Consider the following 9,459-nt stretch of genomic DNA (forward strand, 5'->3'; position numbering starts at 1 on the left):
GTTTGGTGTTTTAAGCAAGGGTGAGTACACTTTAACGTACTCAGCAAATGTTTCGTTTAGCTAAAGTGGACTAACTGTATGTGGGGTGAAGCTCAAAGAAGTTACTTTTAGTTGGCCAGGTACTTATTACTAGTAGAGAGCCAAGTTTTAGCAATAATGCCAAGTTATTAACCAAAAAAGGTATTCCCTCCAAGAGGAAATACAAGGATCCATCATTATAACCATCATCATTAAACCATCACCATCAAGGTATCCAGAATAACTCTAATCAAAGGAGCTCCCAAGGCTGCTCAAAACCGTGAGCACAGCTGATATACCAATTTCTAACCCTCTGCAGAGGTCGCACACTTTACCCACGAGTCGTGATCCCTCTTTGCCTTGGGTTGTACAAACCCTTAAACACTCACATACGTAGCCTTTACAAAGATTCCACAGAGGTCGTAGACGCCCGTTAGGTTTCTCCAGTTTGATAAACACAGTACCTCTCTCACAGGAGGGGTGACTAACAAAAGCAAAACGAGCGAACCTCGTCACCTAGCCTCAGCAGAGCAAGTACTGTGCCCGGACCCCATTGACAGCGCAACGACGAAGCCGACTACACATCAAGTTCCTCTAATTTAATCAGCTAAGGGTGTCTCATACCACCCTCATGGTTGTACTGTTTTCCAGTTGGTCATCCAACGAACAGGTCCTTACGGAGAGGTACTCGAGAAATAGCCCGAGTCCCCTTTAGTGCCACAAGGTCATCATCATAACCAGAATAACATCATCGTATCATAAAGTATTCTCATCATGTTAATTGATTAAAGTAAAGCACTAGCATGATATTAACCACAACAGCTAAATCCCAAAAGGGTAATCAAGGACATGATAAACAGAAAACTAGTCAATCCTTAGGTTGATCATGCTAAGCGGGACAATGAATTATAAAGTAAGTATAACATAATTGGTCAGAGGACACTTGCCTTCACCAAGTTGTTTTAGGTTATATGTATCACCTGGTGGTTCTTGATAATTGCTCTCATTATTAGTGTTTTTCCCTTGTGTTGGAAGTCTAATACATTTTGGACTCTCCTACACTTTTTCGCTTAGGTTTCCACTCATTTTGGTCGCAACATTAAGGTCGTCTAGTGTGACAATGACTAGTAGTTTCGACAACTCCTCTCGGCTATTCTTCTCCTCCCATAGTATACAACTCTGGATGTCCAACCCTTAAACTTCTTCATAGAATAGCAAGGATCCACATATGATTCACAATACTAGCAACAACATGCACTACTTGTTCTTTTAGGCCTTCATTCCTGCTCGCTACTAGGTTAAGAGCCTCCACACGACCACCAACCCCCTTAATCGCCTTCCTACCAAGGTGATTCATGCTCCCACATCTGATTTGCTCTCTTTGACACTCTTCCATTCTATGACCATCTTTTTATCTTTGGCGTGTGTGCTAGCTCAACCTTTTTTCCATCGCTCCACATAAGATTACCCCTTGCTCTTCCTGTTGTGTCTTTCTTGGATACTCCCCTAGTCTGAAGGGGTACATATGTCTTGACCTCACCACTCATTGTCTCCTAATTTCCTATCATGTTGTCTTTGCCGAGATAGACTTTCCCTTCTCCTCGTCCCCCTTGAGGTCCACTGTCGGTGTTTTGGGTCCGACCGCACACCCGGGGTTGCCCCTCAAGGTGTTTTTAGGAGTAGGACGGTGTCGACGACTGTAGCAAAATGGTTCGTGCCGATCGCACGAGGAACAGTGGACAAGGTTTACAGGTTCGGGCCGCTTAGAGATGCGTAACACCCTACGTCCTGGTGAGTATGCTTGGTGAATGTGGTTACAAGAGAGCTCTCTGGATTGAGAGTGCAGAGGGTTGATGTGGGTGGCTAAGTAATAGGGTCGATCGTTCTGAAGGGGTGCCCCCTGGGCTTTATATACTCGACCGTGGGGCAATACATGTGGATATGATAACAACGTGTAGCTAAAAGATAGTGAACTGTTTGAGTTTATCTCCCTATAATTCTGCTCTGCCGACTTATCCTCGCGTGGCTTCGCTGCCTGGGAGCTCCAACGCGGGAAAGTCGGATCTCTGTTGTGGTTACTCGCTCGACGTTGTGGATCATTCGGGTGTGCACCAATCCGGCCTCATGTCGATCTGCTTTGCTGGTTGTCTCTCCCCAGGCCCACGAAAGAATGACCTTACGATTTACTGGGCCTTTGGGCCTTTCGTGAGGTCTTTTACTCTTTTAGTGGACCCGGGGGATATCTATCCCCCACAAGCCCCCGATCTTTGGGTTAATTTAGAGGTAATCAGCCCAAAGATCCTAGGTCCATCTTGCAGGTGATTTGAGGAAAATGACTTTTTGCTGTTTTTCTCCTGCTTTGATCACTCGTAGACCGAAACCTTGTTTCGTGCTTGTGCCTTAGAGGTCGGCATTTCAACTTGCAGGATTCTGAAGGTGTAGCCCCCGAGCTTCGAGTAGATTTTAGAAAATAATCTACTCGAAGGTCTTCCGAAAATTATTTCCATTTGTGCTCATGCGTTTTGGTTGAGGGTTGGCCTTTTAATCTTGTCCCACGCCTTAGAAGTCGGCACTATCTTGGCTTGGAATGATAATCCATGGGGTGCACCGGAGGTGCACCCAATGGGTGTAGCCCCCGACCTTCAAATGGATTTTTGAGGATAATCCATTTGCAGGTCTTCCTTTTGTGTCTCTTTGCTGAAAATTATCCTTTCTGTTTGTAGAAGTTGGCATGAAGCTATTCGCATTATGCTTTGGAGGTCAGCATTATGTCGTCGATATTTTGCTTCAGAGGTCAGCATACATTTTGTCTTTAGTAGCCGAGTTCGCAATCCATCCATATCTTGCTAGGTAGTGCAATTTATTTGCTCTGCGACTGATTGGACGTTTGACGGACGTTCTCTGTCTAGTCTTCACATCGCTTCTGTCGGTCATATTTTGTACTTCACTGGCTATATTTGGCTTTCCTCTGATCCTTACTGATATCTCATTTTTGTCTTGAGGTATTCACTGCGTGCCCTGCACAGATGTGACCGTTTTGAAAAATATACTGATAATTCCTGGGCATCCCCCCCCAATGGGTGTGGGCAAGGGACGGCTTGGTACGCTGAGTGTTTTAGCCGGCTGCTTCTGAGTAGTAATGTGATGTGACGACGGGTGTAATCATATCCTCCGCGCTGTTGACTGGAGTTCCAATGGGTGTTGTGTTGCGTGAAACGGCGTCAGCCGCCTGACGTGTCTTCAGACGGGTTGAAGTGCTTATTGAATGCTTCGCGACTGTTCAGTGACCGCGGTTGGAGGTGAACGGTTGCCTTCTCCTTCTATAAATAACGCCGTTGTCTCTCTGGCTTTTTCATATCTCTCGCTGTTCTCTGCTGCTTCCCTTCCTTCTCTCCCTTCTGCTTCCACCATGGGCAAGAACGACAAGCGCAAGCGTGAGCCAACTCCTCCATCGGAGGAGTTTGGTGACTCGGAGTACTCAGAGGAGGAGTTCTCCTCTGAGTCTGAGGGGTCTCCGGCTCCTGTCCCCCTGCGTGAGTCGTCTGACGACTCAGACGACTCCCAGGGGCTCGCGGCGGAGGTCTGGACGTACATCCGGGCCGTCGAGCGCTCCGGGCTCGAGGGCTCGGATGAGTCGGAGTACTCCTCGGATGAGGAGGACTCGGACGGCGGCGACGAGGACGAGGATGACGACGACGACGACGACGATGGCGACGGTGACGGTGACGGCGACGGCAGCGGCAGGGGCGGCGGCGACGGCAGCAAGGACGGTGACGGCAGCGGCAGGGTCAGCAACCAGGGCGGCAGCAGCAGGGGCAGCACCAGAGGCGGCAGCGGCGGCGGCAGCAACAGGGCCAGTGGCTAGATGCCACTGGTCTTTTAGATATTAGTATAGTATAGTTAGAATAACGTAGTAGTAATGTAGAGTAGTATAGCGTAGTAGGGAAGTATCAACTCATAAAGAGTTGATTTGTAAGTTTGTTATCTTCCCTTCTAATGAATGAATGATGTTGGCTTCTCCTTGATGACTGTCCTGCTTATTTGTGAAGTTAATTCCTTTGAGAGAGTAAGTGAATAACTCGGGCATCAAACTGATGCTTTTAGGAATAACCGCCGAGTAACTTTGTAGATGGTGTCGGCGCTTTTAGAATTACTGCTGAGTGATTGAACACAATATCGGAGTTTTAGATATAACTGTCGGGCGACTGAATACAATATCAGCTTTTTAGAGGCAACGCCAAGTGACTGGAGGGCGACGTCGGCATTTTAGAGGCAATGCCGAGCGACTGAACACGAAATCGGCGTTTTGGAGGCAATGCCGAGTGACTGGAGGGCGACGTCGGCATTTTAGAGGCAATGCCGAGTGACTGGAGGGCGACGTCGGTCATTTTAGAGGCAATGCCAAGTGACTGGAGGGCGACGTCGGTCATTTTAGAGGCAATGCCGAGCGACTGAACACGGAATCGGCGTTTTGGAGGCAACGCCGAGTGACTGGAGGGCGACGTCGGTCATTTTAGAGGCAATGCCGAGCGACTGAACACGGAATCGGTGTTTTGGAGGCAACGACGAGTGACTGGAGGGCGACGTCGACATTTTAGAGGCAATGCCAAGCAACCGAACACGAAATCGGCGTTTTGGAGGCAACGCCGAGTGATAGCAGGCCGGGCGAGCCACTTTGAGGATGATGGCCGAGTGATGAGGTGGCGCACCGGTGTTCTGGAGATAACTACCGGGTGACCACGTGGCACGCTGGGGTTTTGGAAATAACTGCCGGGTGATGACTGGGCACTTTTTGAAACGGTATCTGGCTCGAGAATATCCCATAAGTGCTGCGCTTTTAGCCGCCTTTGCTTTCCGTGCCCTAGTTCTTGCTTTCCCGCTTCCGAATCCTTTCTGCCATTTGCTTCCCACTCTGCTCGCTGGTAGAATCGAGATGGCACCCAAGAGGAAGACCTCGAGTTCGTTTGCTGTGGTGATTCCTCCCATCGACCCTAACAGCCAGTTGCCTTTCGCAGGTAACCACATGTCTGTCATTTCTGAAACTGAACTTCTCCACCTCGTGTCTATCGGGGTTCTTCCTCCGCGAGAACTCTGTTCTTGGCGGATTTGCCATGGGTTTACTGTTCCGACAGAGGATACCCATGAGTCCGTTGTCTATGCCCCTTTCCTTCTCCGCGGCCTTGGCCTTCCTATTTCTCCCTTTTTCCGCGACCTCCTTGATTTCTATCATCTTAACTTGACCCATTTGAACCCCAATTCTATTCTGCAAATCTCCATTTTCGTTCATTTGTGCGAGGCCTTTCTTGGGGTGCTGCCGCATTTCGGTCTGTGGAAATACTTGTATCATTGTCGCCTTGGTATGGCCGGGGGACAACATCAGTTGGTTGGGGGTGCCAGCTTGGAGATGCGCCGTGGGAGGAAGACTGAATATCTCGAGATCCCTCTCAAGGACAGTATTAAGGGATGGCGCCTGGAGTGGTTCATAGTTGAGAATTATGGGAATTCTCTCCCCTCCCGGTCGGGAAGACAGCCGGACGTTCGCACCCCAAGCTGGACCGAGTCTCCCACAGATCAGGAGGTAGCTGAGGCAGGTGTATTGCTAGCTGAAGTTGGACTGCTGAAAGAGAGGGGTCTGACTGCTGAAGCTGTGGTTACTGATTTTGTTTTCAAGAATATTCAGCCATTGAAAGACAGGGCCTATCCAGCTTATCTGTATCGAGGGCTAGCCGACTCAACTCGGGTTACTAACAGAAAAATTCCCTCTGCAGACTTGGTGAGCCGATTAGAGATGATCCTTAGGGGCAAAGTGTCAAATGTTGGTGCTCCAGTGGCATACTCGGCCTGGAACCTACCTCCTCCCAAAGCCTTCACCCTTTTTGTGTCGAATCCACCTGTTGCTGATGGCAGTTTGGGCCTTAGAGTGCGACCCTCTGCTGATGAAGTTAGTGCCTTGGTTGCTTCGCTTGGGGAGATTCCTGATGATGAACGGCAAGTCCATTTTGAGGTGCCCTTGAACCCTAGTGATGCGGAGATAAGTGCTATGCTTGATCTGCTAGCTGAGGATTCTTCCGACGCTGCTCCTGCTGGGGCGTTGGTAGTGGTACCCCTCCCAGAGGCTGATACGACTTTGGATGCTCAGAAGCCTGTCAGTACTCGCCCAAGGCGCCCTTGTCGAGCCAACCAGCCTGATCCTTCTGCTGATGAACAGAAGAAGAAAAGAAGACGCCTCCGGCGAGTATCCAGTTTTGATCAGGACGCTGGTACCTCGGTTCCTGCTACTGAAGAAGTGCCTGCGACTGGATTTACTGACGCTGACCCCAATGGGTGTACGCAATCCGCTGCTGATCCCAATGTGGGTGCTCCATCCGTTGCTGATCCCAATGGGGGTGCTGCTTGTGTTGCCAATGTGGATGACGAGGAGGAAGAAAATGAGATTCCTTTGACTCGGAAAAACAGTCGGCAGTTCATCGCCAGCGGTGAAAGTAGTGAAGTTCTCTCTCCTGCTTTGTCTGCCCTCATTGGTCTGCAAGAACTGTCCCTGACCAAATTTGATCAGACTCTTGAGGATATGGTCCCAGAGGACTTGTTATCGGAGCCAGTGGATGATGGTGCAATGGAGGCTTGCGCTGACATGCCTGATGCTGGGTTGAGGTCATCCCGTGCCTCGTCGACCTTAGAGCGCGATCTCGAGGGTCAGGAGACTGACTTGGATCGTCCTGGTCCTATGGAAGTAGCTGAGGGCCCGTCAACCTTAGAGGTGGTTACTGCGAAGAGCTTGGACCTCAAGAATGGTGCTGACACATGCTCAGCCCCCAAGGATGTCGCCGGGGATGACTTGACTCGGGCGGGGAGTGCAAGCCACTGCCCAGCCCCCGAGGGTGCTGCCGGGGATGATCCGGCTCAAGTGGGCAGTGCAAACTATGACCCAGCCCCCGAGGGTGCCCGAGCGGGTTCTCCCTTCTGTACTTCCATGGACGTTCATGCAGGATCTCCTCCACACTCTGGCTGTATGGTGGTAGCCCAAACCTTGGACCAGGGAGTCGCTTTAGAGGGCAGCGTCCCCGCTGACCGAGTGTTGGGCTCTGTTGAAGGTACTGAGCTGATCCCTGCTGATTCGTTGCAAGCTGCTTCGGGTGGTGGCCTTACGCCTGCTTATCAACTGATCTCTCCTGATTTGGGGATTCCCTCGTTCTTTTCCAACCTCCAGGTACTGTGATGTATTTTAGCTTGATTTTTACATTGTATGAACTGCTGTCATTACACTCAACTGTTCTCCTCATCAGACTTTGCCTTTACTGTGGACCGCTTTACATTCTGACCCCCTTTTTGTTTGATTATTTCCTGCTAGGAATGACTCGGCAGATTTCAACTCTTGAGGAAAAACATTCCCGAGATCAGGCTGAATTGGTCCGGCGGTGCGCTGACTTTGAGGAGAAGTACTCTCAGAGCCAAACTGAACTGGGTCAGGTTTCTGCTGCCTTGGATGATGCCAATGCACTGAGTTCTTCTCTTCATGCTCAGCTCAATTCTGAAAAGGTGATCTACAAAACTGTGCTTTGCCTTGCTGTGTTCCTATTACTTGCTTGTTTTTGAGGGAGTTGACTTTTGATCGCAGGAAGAAAAACGTATCCTTGCTGCTTCTCGCGACAATCTTGACAGATTGTATCGTGATTCTAGCAACTCGCTGACCATCTTGGAGAGGAGTCACCGCTTTACAATGGAGGAATTGGACAATCAACGTTGTAAGCTGCAGGAATCCGCGGACGAAGTGACCCGCCTCAAGCAGTTGATATCAGCAAAGGATGCCACCATCGAAGAACTCTGAGCTTCCAAGAAATCCATTGTCCAGGAGTTAGAGACTACTCGACTGGCTGCTAAGGTTGCCGAAGAGACTTCTGTTACTCTCAGAGCCCAGCGCGACAGAGCCATGGACAAGGCTATTCGGGCGGGACGAATCTTGATAAGGAGACCCGGCGTGGTTGTTCCTGAAGACATAAGGGCTGATGTGAATGCTGCCCCTGATTCCTCGAGTCACCCTTCTTCGTCGGTCGCTCCTGAGAAAGACATTGCGAAATAGAGAAACATTTTGCGTGCTTTGAGCGCGCAGTTAGCATGATCGAGTATTTGTTAGAGGACATCAGTTCAACATTCGAATGATATAATTACTCTCTTATTGTCTCAGAATTCATCAGTTCGTAAATTTGTAGTAATGAAATGACGCGCGATGATTATGAAATTTGTTTGCGGGATATAGAAGTCATCCCTATATGAGTAATCATAATTACGTCAGATCGCCTTAAGTCGCTGCTGACTTAAGTCGATTATTTTCGTTAATAGGGCGTAGTGGTCACCCTGAATTGCATAGGCATGAGCATGTTGCACCGGCTTAAGTCGCCACTGACTTTAGCCGATTGCTCCATTAGTAGGGCATAGTGGTCACCCCGAGTTAAGTAAGCGTGAGCATGTTGCACCGCCTTAAGTCGTTGCCGACTTAAGTCGATTGCTCCGATAGTAGGGCATAGTGGTCACCCCGAGTTAAGTAAGCGCGAGCATGTTGCACCGCCTTAAGTCGTTGCCGACTTAAGTCGATTGCTCCGTTAGTAGGGCATAGTGGTCACCCCGAGTTAAGTAAGCGTGAGCATGTTGCACCGCCTTAAGTCGTTGCCGACTTAAGTCGATTGCTCCGATAGTAGGGCATAGTGGTCACCCCGAGTTAAGTAAGCGTGAGCATGTTGCACCGCCTTAAGTCGTTGCCGACTTAAGTCGATTGCTCCGATAGTAGGGCATAGTGGTCACCCCGAGTTAAGTAAGCGCGAGCATGTTGCACCGCCTTAAGTCATTGCCGACTTAAGTCGATTGCTCCGATAGTAGGGCATAGTGGTCACCCCGAGTTAAGTAAGCGTGAGCATGTTGCACCGCCTTAAGTCGTTGCCGACTTAAGTCGATTGCTCCGTTAGTAGGGCATAGTGGTCACCCCGAGTTAAGTAAGAATGCAAGTCGATCGTAAACAAACTGAGTATCTTTGAAACCTCTTTTTTATTGATGACATATTTCCACTTTACAGAGTACATCGTCGTCCCAGCAGTTTTTGAAATACAGCTAGGGATAAAACTTTCTGAGGTGTTCTATGTTCCAGGAGTTCCTGACTTCTGTGCCATCCATCTGAGCGAGACGATATGATCCTGGCCGAGTGTCTTCTGCTACCATGAAGGGTCCTTCCCATAAGGGTGATAACTTGTGCCGTCCCTCCCCCGTTAGAATTCGGCGGAGGACGAGATCTCCTATTGAGAAGGATCGTTGTCGCACAGCCTTGTCGTGATAGCGCCTTAGAGTCTGCTGGTACCGTGCTGATTGGATCACCGCATCCAGCCGTTCTTCTTCAAGTATGTCAATGTCCTCCAGCCTGGTGGCCTCGGCTTCTGCTATGTTTTCGAAGATCAA

The sequence above is a fragment of the Zea mays genome, chromosome 3, assembly GCF_902167145.1.
Source record: "Zea mays cultivar B73 chromosome 3, Zm-B73-REFERENCE-NAM-5.0, whole genome shotgun sequence".
NCBI lineage: Eukaryota > Viridiplantae > Streptophyta > Magnoliopsida > Poales > Poaceae > Zea > Zea mays.